At 32.9% G+C, this 12,146-nt stretch overlaps 1 protein-coding gene across 5 annotated transcripts in view; it reads right to left on the bottom strand.

The window, feature by feature from the left end:
• EcR (Ecdysone receptor) overlaps positions 1–12,146 on the bottom strand; it is a 145,394-nt gene that overhangs the window by 29,020 nt on the left and 104,228 nt on the right. The gene's annotated exons all lie outside the window — the stretch shown is intronic.

The raw sequence follows: 12,146 nt of genomic DNA, 5'->3' as shown, positions 1-12,146 counted from the left end.
GTAACCACAAGCTATAAACCATCAGAGATAACAATAACAACTATTTCCTAAACCGACATACACACACACACACACACACACACACACACACATGTAGAATCGTGTCAAGTTACAATAACAATATGCATCAATGTTATAATGTTGTGACACGGACAAAGTGAATAATGCTGATATAAGCGTTAAATGTTACATCATAGACAATAAATGCAAATATGACGTGACAAACTATAGAAGAAAAAGAAATTATAATAATAATGTTTATGGGTTTTACCTCGGTCTTCACACAAGAAAACATTTTTGTAAGGAAGGCTGTAATGTAATTATTTCCTAAACACATTGTCTCGACATAAAGGCAGACATCACCTGCTAGAACGGAAGGACCAGATGTTCCCAAAATTTTTCTGACCCTGAAAATTCCATTCTACTGACCCATTTTGCAAAGCCCATATGCACCAACCATTCGGTAATTATAGAGGATGTTTTATTTAAATTAGAGGAGCAACTGGCGAATGTTCAACGTCAGTTCCCAGGTCTTCTTCTCCGATTATAGAAAATTCCCAGAAAAGATTATGTTTCCGTGTTAAGAACCACTTTGAGGGTTGCGAGCCACACATTGCGTCTAAAGTTACCTAACGATGAGACGTTTCTTTTTGGGACGCGCGTCTGGTCTTCAAAACAAGAACTATTTACATAAAATGGTGATTTATATACAGGAATCTTCGATGCACAAGTTTTTATTAGCTAAACAGTAGTAGTATTCCCAAATTTGACTTCTACGTTATCACGAAAGTCACAGAATGATCGCTTACACATAAACTAGGTCACAATTCGCGAAAAATATCAAAAAACACGTACAATCTTTTTTTTATTAATCTTTAATGAATTTGACCTCATTTTGCCGCGATCGGCACGAAGTAATAACAAATAACTCACAGGGTGTTCAACTAGAAAAACGTTTTTTAAAAGCAATAACTGATTGGGCACACAAATGTCGCACCTACGTTTTTTTAATATTTACATTATTTATTTATTAACACGGAGAGTTCAACGAACTACAGCTAGAACTGCGTATTTTGCAATAATTGACATTGTTATGCATAACTCGCTCGAGTTATAAGAATAACTATTAAGGCGAAAAAGGCTTTGGCATTAATGAATAGACCATTGCGTTTGACTTGTAAAGGGTAAAACACACCATAAATGACATTGCATTCTATCAAATCAACTATGAACTCAAATTCGTAAATGTATTATGTGAAATAATTTCTGCCACGGAAAATTTATTGGGGCAGCTGAAATGGGTGTTTGCAGATACACCTGACGATGATGTTCTAGTTGCATAACCAACCTTGAAAATCATGGTTTTGTTTACTAAAAAGGTACCTCAGTTGGATACAATTTCCTATACTTTCGCACATATGTATTTTAAAAGATTGTAGGATCACATTCTATGCCAAAATGACTTTCAAGAACTATCTAATTGTCAAGAAGCGGAAGAACCTTGTGATGCTTTCGAAACTACCTCGCTATGATTTCGCATGAAATCTTATATACCCAGATTCCTATAACGCAGACCTCTAACTGTCCTTTAAATAATTTGAACATTTTAAATATTATAGAGCAGATTTTATGCCACAAAAATGACATGCCAGACGTTGGCGTAAATTGGTTTCTCAAAACAACCTTCGCTATAGTTTAGTAAGAAATCTAATGTATCCAGAATTCTATCTGATGCACCTCTCTTTATTTTTTAAATAATTTACAAATTTCAAGGTTTATATAGAAAATCTATATCATAAAATGACATGTAAGTCAATGGCATCGTGATTTCAAAGAAGTTTCAGATTTTTTTCAATAGGCACCTCGTCACTACATGAATGAATGATTTCGTTTGTATTCAGTAAAGGAATGTGGTGATAATACTCAGTCAACGGGAAAAACACTTTCGCACGTGTGAGAACTTTGTTGTCTTCTACAAATTCAATTAAATATTAGCGTGCGGTAAAATCTTCACATACACACGTGTGGTAAAAAGTTTTAATACATGCATATTAATGTCAATTGCTTGATCGTCTCCAATGATCCTGGATGTTATTTAATCATACGGGGTAAAGTGTTCTTTTAGCACACACTCGTAGGGAAAGTCTGACATACAAATTGCCTTAGATTTGTAGATATGCCTAATGCCACTATTAAAAATTTGTTCCTCTCTTGTTTTGAAATATGAGCAATCATGAGAATTTCATGGTGCACGAAGGACAGCCGCAAAACAGCCATTGTCCAAGCAAAATAATAAAAACATCAATTTAAAAACCTGCCATATGGACTACGTCGGCAACGTGAAGGAATGTAGGACTTGAGTTTTGCGGCTGTGAAAAATTGTTGATGTTTTGTTTCTTCGGTTTGACTGAATAAAACACGGCTTCAGGCTATTGCTATGCTGTTTGAATGTAAATAGCGTTTATGTTTTCCATCTGCGCAATTAAGAAAGCCTAATCCCGTATATTCAGTTGATTTCATGATGAGCAAGGAACGAGTGGATTATATTGAGTTTTGAAAAAGTCTCAGCATGATTTTTGCATTAAAATAAATAATCAATGCAATCATAATAGCAATAATTTAGTTGAGGAATTCCATTCTATAATTATTGAAGTTAAATCTTCATGTGTTGAAACGAAATTCGAAATAGGCATTTAGAGAATGAACTTAGTGCATTTTTAAGATAAAGGTGAAATTTCAAATCTATACACATTTCGCTGGCATTTGAAACTCTTAGCTGCACTTTTCCATGATTTTGAACAGGTCACTTTAGTTTTTACTTCATTTCCGATTATTGAGATTCATTGACATTTAGCATATTTTCAAGTCTAATTTTTGTCAAATAAATTTAGTGGTTTTTAGATTCATTCGGTTTGATTTTGCGCTGTTTATTCATTTTGGTTATTGAGGTTCATTGCTAAGACTCAAGGCACATCCTGTTTTAGGTTAATGTTGATATCCCTCCTGATTCCGTGAATGCTTTTATCCGAAATACGTCCTTGTACCAAACTTACCACACTCCGCCGCCCATATTATCATTGGAAATCTCGAGCTTACCTGAAAACAAAAAGTGTTGGCTAAAAACTGAATAGATAATACATATTTTTATTTAAATTTAAAAAAGTACATAGGAAAATTCAAATTTATGTGAGCTTCTTAAAGCTTTATAAGAAATAACAGAACAAATAACCTTGTATTTTCTATTGGTAAGAAACTTGTGTTAATGTACAGATATTTTGAGATATGAATTTCCTCAATTGAGACAAATGTGCAGATTTTAATGAGAAGTCATATTGTACTAGCATATGATAAGCAGCATTCCCTCAGGTCATACTTCTCCACGAGGGGTAACAGCTTTCATTATGTGTTCGTCCAATAAGACGCGTATACTATTTTTTAATCTCAATCTATTTTTGTTTCTCAAGTTAAGGCAATGTGTTACATGATTAAAATTATCGTTGTTTTCCATTCAACCCAGTATAACATGGAGAGCGATATACAAAATAAAATCATAGTAACTGTTTTTTAAAAGAGAAGTAGTACAAGTACCTACTTGAGTACATGGGGAACGATCTTTGAAGACAAAAAATTTATGGTTTATCGACAGTTGATTGTGGTTTGATCGATTTGTTAGTAAAAGCAATCAATTAATTAATAAGCAATTGAACTCCTCCCAAAGGACACAACAAAGTTCAAATTCTACAGATACCACGTACGTAGTATCATTATCTCGTCTGCCCGCCTAATCCTCTCCAATAAAGATAAACAAAATCTCCGATAAAACTCATAAACAATATGCAGGAGGCAGCTAACTTGTTTTTCCCGAAATGCATTATCTCCCTATCTGTTTACCTTTCATGTTTTCGCAATATTTACATTTTCGTGCGAATCAACTCGATAAGAGTGCAGATAGATAAATTGTTAGACAGATTCAATGAGGGGTCAACGATTTTTTTATTTGTGCCCTTGGAAAGGTTAGTTAAACAGGCGTTATATGACTAGAGATATGATTAGATGTTACTGCCCTCGTTCAAGCAAATACGGTTTTAGATAGGTCTAGACGGCGAATTTTCGGAATTTTCGGGGATATTAACAAATCAGACGTCTGGGTTAATGGCTTTGACTTATGTGATAGGTTGTCGACCTGGTGTGTTTCACTAGTTCGGAGAAATTTAAGGTAAAGTCTAATGTTTACGCAAATATTTGCACATATTGCTATAAAACATACACAAAATTACTATGAGTATTTCGTCACTGTCACAAAACTTTTGCTCCTTTCTCAAGGGCAGAAAACTATTCAATCTTCAATAATTTCAACTAAACTCTCCCTTTTCGAGAGAAATTTTTCTTCGCACTATTCTTTACTCGATTTCATTTCTAGTTTTCCAGGCATTTTTTAAAAATTTTCTAGTTCTTCATCTCAAGAAATTCTCTCTTGAAGTTAATTTCCCAAGTCTAATTTAAATTAGCTAGCTTTTCCAAGTACGAACACCTCTTAAATTTTTTTTTGGTTTATGTGTTTTCATTAAAAATTTGCTTTTTCGCAAGAAATTCCTCTATTGAAACACTGTTTTCACTGCGAAACTTAGTAAGTTTCGTCTTCAAACCTTTCTGATGATTCCACGGAGAAGATTAACTTAACTAGGCTTCTTTCCGACGTAGAAAATTTTTCATGAAAGGTCCCTTAATATTCCTTCTCTTCACTATATTAAGTGATGTATATCTTATACAGATCTTGTCTTGGAAGTTTTCATCAGTATGATAATCTAACCTCTTTAGGCTTTTTCTTCGGAGCCAGGCTTTTCTACACAATAAAAAATTACCATATCCATGCTATTTTTTGTCTAGATTCAGTTATCAGGTCCAGAAGAATTTTCTCTTAAGTCCTTAATTTCATTAGTTTTAGTCGCGTTTTTAATTAATTTGGAAAGGAAATTCAGCGTTTATTGATTCCAAAGAAATAGAGAAATTTCAAGATGTATAAAAACCATTCAACATTGAAACGGCATTTAAATTTAACTACTAAAGCAGGATAGCATTCAAGGGAATATTTATGGGCAAAAGCCCCTTCATCACTATTTTCGAAGAAGACTTCGTTTAGAAACACATTTCCGTTTCATCATTCTTCTTCTTCTCCTCCAAGACAGTGAAGAAAAACAGATTGCTAAAAATTAAACATTACCAGAAAAGAAATCGAAAAAGCAACTAAAAAACCATTGGAAACCTATCATCAAATCTTGCAAGAAATAACTTTTTGATGGTTTCTGATGACTGTATTAAACTATATTTATGTCTTATGCCGTGTCTCAAAATTGATAGAAATTTGGCTCTTTGAAATTTTCATTGCACAACTTTTCCTAATACCTGAATATCATCGTTTATATCCTGAAATATTAAAGTAATTGCTCCTTGCAGAAAACTAATCTCTTAGAACCATTTTCAAGTAACCTCCTTACCGCATAATTCAGTATGAAGAGCCGCTATCAGACACTTTGATGAAAAAACACGCCAAGTCACTAGTTTAATCTCGTTGTTGCAAACACCAATGTCAGCGTAGTCAGACCATTTGAAAAGTAATTTTTTCATATTTTAACCGAAATTAAGCCGCTTAAATCTTGATCCTCGGAAGGTGTTTATATCTCGTCTCTTGTAATTTGGTGAAAGGATAAAATTGTACGCCAACGGGGCAGTCAAACAAATCTCCAAGTATTTCAAGGTTGCACAAGCGAGTTTCTAGATGGACGGTCTTAATGCTTTTTTAACATTCGGTGCTGGGTATATTTTGATACATTTTTGTGGAGCTTTTTATGGTTCATTCTTCAGAGAATTTACATCACAGTTTATATGTTATTCTGGGAATTAGGGAATTTGTCTTTTTAGCGTTATCGTAAATCCTTCCCTAAAGACCTGAAAAACATTAATTTTCGTTCACATTGTAACGTCCCTTTATAACTTAATCCTAGTGGAAGTAAAGACATTAAGATATCGTTTTATGTACATGCATACACATTCGGCAGCAATCTACACATGTTAATCTTGAGAATGTTTACAAACAGTTTCAGAATAATCAGTCTATATGCTCTTTTATGTTATTGTTGTTACAATGATTGATTATTGCTTTAAGACAACATAACTTTAAACATTGTAAATTAAAGACACTTATGCATATGCCGGCAAAATCTCTGCGAATTATAAAAATTTTAAATGTCAATCAGAGCCATTGCGTGCCGGTTTTTTTAGAACACTCTGTATGGGAAAGTGCGGGATTGTGCAATGACGATCTTGACTCGAAAGCGACACGAATTCATTTTGAAATGTAGGACAAGCGCACGTATATGAAAGCATTTTCGTGAATTAAATGATTTGTGCCGAATTTTGTGCAAACGAAACGCTTTTTCAAGGTTTATATTATTTGTCAACACCGAAAATTTATGGTATCAGTCTTGCCAGTACAGGGTGCAAAAATATACATATGCAAGGGGTGCCATTTAAAGCTGCATTCATAAAATTTTCAATTTTGAAGGAGGTGCCTATTCAAAAATTTTACCAATAGAAAACCATGAAGAAGACATGTACGGTATCCTGAACTGCAACAACGAAGCATTGACCGGGTATAATATGTCGAAAACTGGTCATACAAATTATATTCCAAAAATATTTCGTTAGAGAAATAGAGGGAACGTTTATTTTATCGATTTAGGTGCTATTAGGTTATTTCCAACTGAAAGTGAAACTTACTTCAAACCATCAAAATGACTCCTTGCACATATTTCTAACTGTTTCTGAAGATCCGGAATTGGTTTTCCTTCCTATTAAAACAGACCTATAGTATAAACATCTTCAATATTCACTGACATACACGCTTTGCCTCATCACAAACCCGAACGAAACCACAAAACGTGCACTAGAATACATTTGAGATAATACTAATTTAATGTAAAAATATGTCCATAATTTAGCTTTAAAATCCATTATATGATTGGATAATGGATTTTCGAACCTCAATTCAAAGGTTTCATTACTGCAACAAAGGGCCTAAGCAGGTTCTCATGAAATATTGCTAATTCACGTTGATGATATTTTGCAATGGAATTTCAATGCAGGTGTCTTATTGCATTATTATAAGTAAAAGATGAGTCGTTGAAATGCAAAATGGAGTCGGTAACTAAGCGGAATGATGGGATTCTTAGAGATAAAATTAAAACTCAGTTTTTAAAATTAAGATTTACCAGTAATGAATTTGTATTTGTGGTAGAAAAAAACCATTGAGGTAAATTAGAATTATTTTAAAAATCGTAATTTCTAAACAACTACTCCTATAACGGCTAAAATATTAATGAGGTGCTATCTTCAACAGCAAGCTATTTTCCACAGAAACGAAGAATTTTGCTAACACTAAGGTTATATTTCAATGTTTCTATGGAGGTTCTATTGAGGTTACCTTGCAGTTAAAGTTAACAGCATATTAATAATTGGAACTTAAAACAAATACATGAATTTTTTTTCATTGAAACTACACTTCTTTATTCTTATGTTAAGTTTAAATCTTTTAATATCGAAATATGCCAGTTACGTAACAATTCTGACACATTTATTCTCATAGGGATACTGTAGAATACAGAAATTTAAATACCAAATACTCAGACCTATTCAACTGCTCCTAAGCTTCAAATGTCACTTTAACCTTTTAAATGTAACAATTAGGATTGTAAAACCATTGAGAAATTGGGTGCCTAAATCGAAATTCACTTTTTTTGGGCGTGGTCAGTGTGCGAGTTACTTATCCAAGTTGCGTTTTTAAGTTAAAGCCATTAACATTCTGTATTATTTCCACTTTCAGAATCGAATCTAACAAAATTTGGGAAGCTCGTAAAGGCTCTGGAAAGAATACTGAATCTTCTGCAGTTTTACAGTTTCTACAGGAGGCACAAAAATGAATCGAAAACCATAAATATGGAATAGACCTCGCTGATGAGCTCTGGAAACTGATAATACAAGCTAATCTTTGAGGAAGTTCTAAAAGTTCTTAATTAACCGAAAATCTGCAGAAAGTTGCATTAAATTAGGGTTGTAAAATATTCGATCAAGGAAATATATTTAACTTGCCTTAAACTTTGTCAATGTTGAATAATTTAAAATAACATACAATTAGATAGCAAGGTTGTGAAATACGCGCTGAGGGATCTAAGGCGTGAGGGTCATAAGTATTTCATAGCCGCAGTACATATACGATTTTTGCCGCTATTAGATTTAACTGGATTTTATAAAATTATATTAAACATACATGAACATAAATTAAACTCAAAACACCAGAACACAACGCATTTTGAATCATAACTTTAACGGTGACGTTTCATTTGACATTTATTTCAGGAGCAACTATTATAAAACAACAAGTTTATTCATATACTACGTATCATTATTGACCTTATTCAACTATTATAGAAAAATTGTGAGAAAACTTACTTAACAATCATTCAACACACCCAATAATGGTGTATTATAGCTAATAGTGGAAATAATATGATACTTCTCCACATATTTGCCAAAGGGTCAATTGTCTCTATTATTTACATTAGGACTGTCATTCTGTGATTATTGAATTTGATATCAACATTCAGACAATTCCGGAGCAATTAAATTCGACTTGTCCGTTTTGGTTAAATATTATCACCCTACCCGACTTTAGACAAGCCTCTTAGAAAACTACAAATCTCGCGGCATTCTACAAATTTTTCGAAGTTATAAAAGTTTACTTTGTAAATTTTTCTATTTCTAAATAAACGTATTCCTAGTTTTTTCATTGTTCATGGAATTCACTCTTGCCTATATAGATTTAAAAGCAGTTTTATTGCATTAATATCAAGATCTTTAGCAGCTAATTTTTATAAAAAAATTTCAACTATTAAGAATCTCACCGTACGTAGCTTTCATCTACACTTTTTTACTTGTCCTTAAAATATTTGACACTTGTAAACCCCCAAGTAATTTTTTATTGACGAAATCAAGCGTATTATAACAAAGAGAAACGCGACCCCTCTTCACAAGAACTTGACTCTACACCGTCATCAATCTTGGCATCCCGGAGTGCTCGAATCTCTGGTTTAATGAACACGAACATGGATTAATAGCGAAGTTCCGAAGCTCTATAAAATAATAAAATTCTAAAAATGGAAATTGACCTAAAATGTTTGCCATCAAGTTCGACACTCAATCAGGCACTGGAAGAATATTGTTGTTTTAATGATTGATGATGGACTGGGTCAAGTAAGGTCAGTTGACAGGACTTTTGCGACACATTTTGCTAATATTAGATTTTATTTTTCTTTTAGTGGTAGGAATTTCATGGTTTAATCAATTGCACAGCGAATACAAAATCAGATAATTGGACATGGCCTTTTTGCAATAGGTGATTTTAAAAAATAGCCCTCGAATAAGCCTTGAGATATCAGAGGTGTGCCTTGGATAAATTAATCTGTTATCAGTCAATGTTTTATGGTATACACCGAAAGGCTTATTCAATGCGCTACGGTTACGGTTCACTATTTACTGCGAAATATTTTTCATGATCACCCATTATATATATATTTCTTGTATATTGATTCCATTCCGTAAAATCACAAACATGTGTATCAATAAAATCGATATTGCACCTGAGCCTGCGACCCGAATAGACAGATGGAACAAAGCAAATTTTTGCGTTAATAATCCTTCAAGTAGTGCATATAAATAGTATCTTTGACAACTTCATTGGCTATTTGATGTTGAATTTCATATTACGAGATATAAATCTATAAAGAATCTAGCAAAAAATGCTCCAAAAAAAAATTTCGGAAATATTTTAATAACGGAAATAAAAATTCTATATCAATAAATTTCGGTATTAGTCATCTCCGAAATAATATTGAGAATCACATTATCATCATCACAAATATCAGTATATTTTGCATCGAAGCATCAGTGGTGTGCCGAATGACAATAAACGTCATCATTCCTTCACTCGTCATCTTCATGTTGGTGAAGATTTCAACATGTTAGAAATATACTTATGATATGTTTTTGGAATAAAATATTTATGGGAGCAAAATAAGAGTTTACTGTTTTCAATTTTACTTCTTGTCTGGTTCATGGTCCTACATATTTTCCAGCGTTTCTGTGGTCTTTGATTCAATATTCAGTTGAGTACCAAATCTCAATTTCACCATCATGTCCTGTATGAACTTCAAACGTTATATTCTCGATTATCGCGTCGATTATATGTTTTTAGAAATGTTTTTGACTCACTTACTGAGATATTTATCTACAGGCTTCGCGTGCAATATTCACATGCACTGATACAACCATTAAGACGACGATTATGCACCACATTCTCTAATTAAGTGCAAATTTCCAATATTCAACAATTAAAAAGAGAAACTCATCTTTCACTACAGTAATAAATTCAGTGAATTATTTCGCCAACAGCGAACAGTTCGTTTACTTTGCCCTCTTATCGCAAGTTTAAGGTTATCGGGTCTCGAAAATGCTCCCTCCATAGTATATTTATAGAAATTGAACAATTATTGTTCTCAAAAAATTATATGGGTAAATGCACTACACAAATACGGTTTTTATCTTGAAAGATGATGGCCCGCCATTGACACAGTAATCTAATTAGCTTATATTAGCGACAATAATACAATACTGTAAATACATTTCTGAGGGTATAAATGACTTCAGGTAAAATAAACTGGTCGCAGGGAAAACAAACTTTTTTAAAATTTTAGGATCTGGAACCTCTAAAAGAACTACACAAAATTTAAAAGAAAAAATCTGAAAGCTTGTATTTCTTCAAAAATCAGGAACCGTACAATTGATCTTTTTTAAAACCTATTTCTTAATTATATACAGGATGAAATAAAAATGAATAAAAATACCATTTGCAATATCTGACATTACTTTGTAATGTCAGATATTGCAAATGTAATATGAATTGTGAATGTAATATGAAAGTAGGACGCTTAGTAAGGCATAGAGAAGTACTCTAAGTTGTATGACTACTTCCAGTATCATTTTTTAAGACTTCAGAAAAACCAGCTATGAAATTTCTTAGTATAAAACGACTCAAAAAAATTAGCTGTTGTAGAAGTATTTGCCAGTTTTCACAATAGTGTGAAACGAAATAACTAAGAGAGATAGAACAGAGCTTGATATGACAATCTTTCTTAAAGAAAGGAAACCCTCTATTTTAGTTTGGAGACATTCTCAATTACTGATCGAACCTCATCGAATCTTTTCAGATCATGAATTACTGATATCTTGTAAAACCTATGGAATTCTACGTAACTATTTATGATATAAGGGCGAGAACATGATACCAAGAATCTTCTTTGCTTCCATGTTTTTGACATTTAAGAGCGGTTTGGTTAGTTAAGATTAGACTGAGAGAAGTAGGAGAGTTACTATTTTGCGCTGGAAATCGACCATTCATGAAACTTCGGGTCATCTGTAGACTAAATGCCTGAACTAACAGATCCTCTTAATGAAATTTGCGAGACACTAAGACCGAATTTTTTAATGAAGACGTAAACTCATTTAAATTTCACCCAAATTCAAATACGACCACAAGCCTAAAATTATTCATTAATATGAATTCCGATTTCCCAAAAAATCTCTGAAAATCCAATGAATGTTTGAGGAAATTCAAATCTTTGAAAATCTGAGGGAACAACATAATATCTTGGAAATTATTACCCATTTCAAATGATACAAAAAAACTCAAAGTTTCCTTTATAACGCAAGAAGTTGCAATCTACAAGAAGTCCATGAAAATTCGGACAAAATAGTAAGTTTCTAAAATGTCCCTAAAAAATTTCTTCAATGAGAAGTCAAACTGCGATTCTGTGGAAATTGCAAGACATCTTTGAAATATCTTTCAAAATCGAAAGAAATTTACAAAAATCCTTTGAGCATCTCCCTAGACCTCGACCAAATCTTATAACAATTAGAATTATTTCCGGAAAGAATAATTTATTAGCAATAACAAAAAAGTTAAGTCTCAAAGCAACCCTCCACGGCGGGATCCGGGTGCAAGAATCACCTGCTGGTCCTAATTGCAAGTAATGACG

The sequence above is a fragment of the Euwallacea similis genome, chromosome 14, assembly GCF_039881205.1.
Source record: "Euwallacea similis isolate ESF13 chromosome 14, ESF131.1, whole genome shotgun sequence".
Classification (NCBI taxonomy): domain Eukaryota; kingdom Metazoa; phylum Arthropoda; class Insecta; order Coleoptera; family Curculionidae; genus Euwallacea; species Euwallacea similis.
Note: the sequence above shows the minus strand (reverse complement) of the source record. Positions and strands in the feature narration are given on the sequence as shown.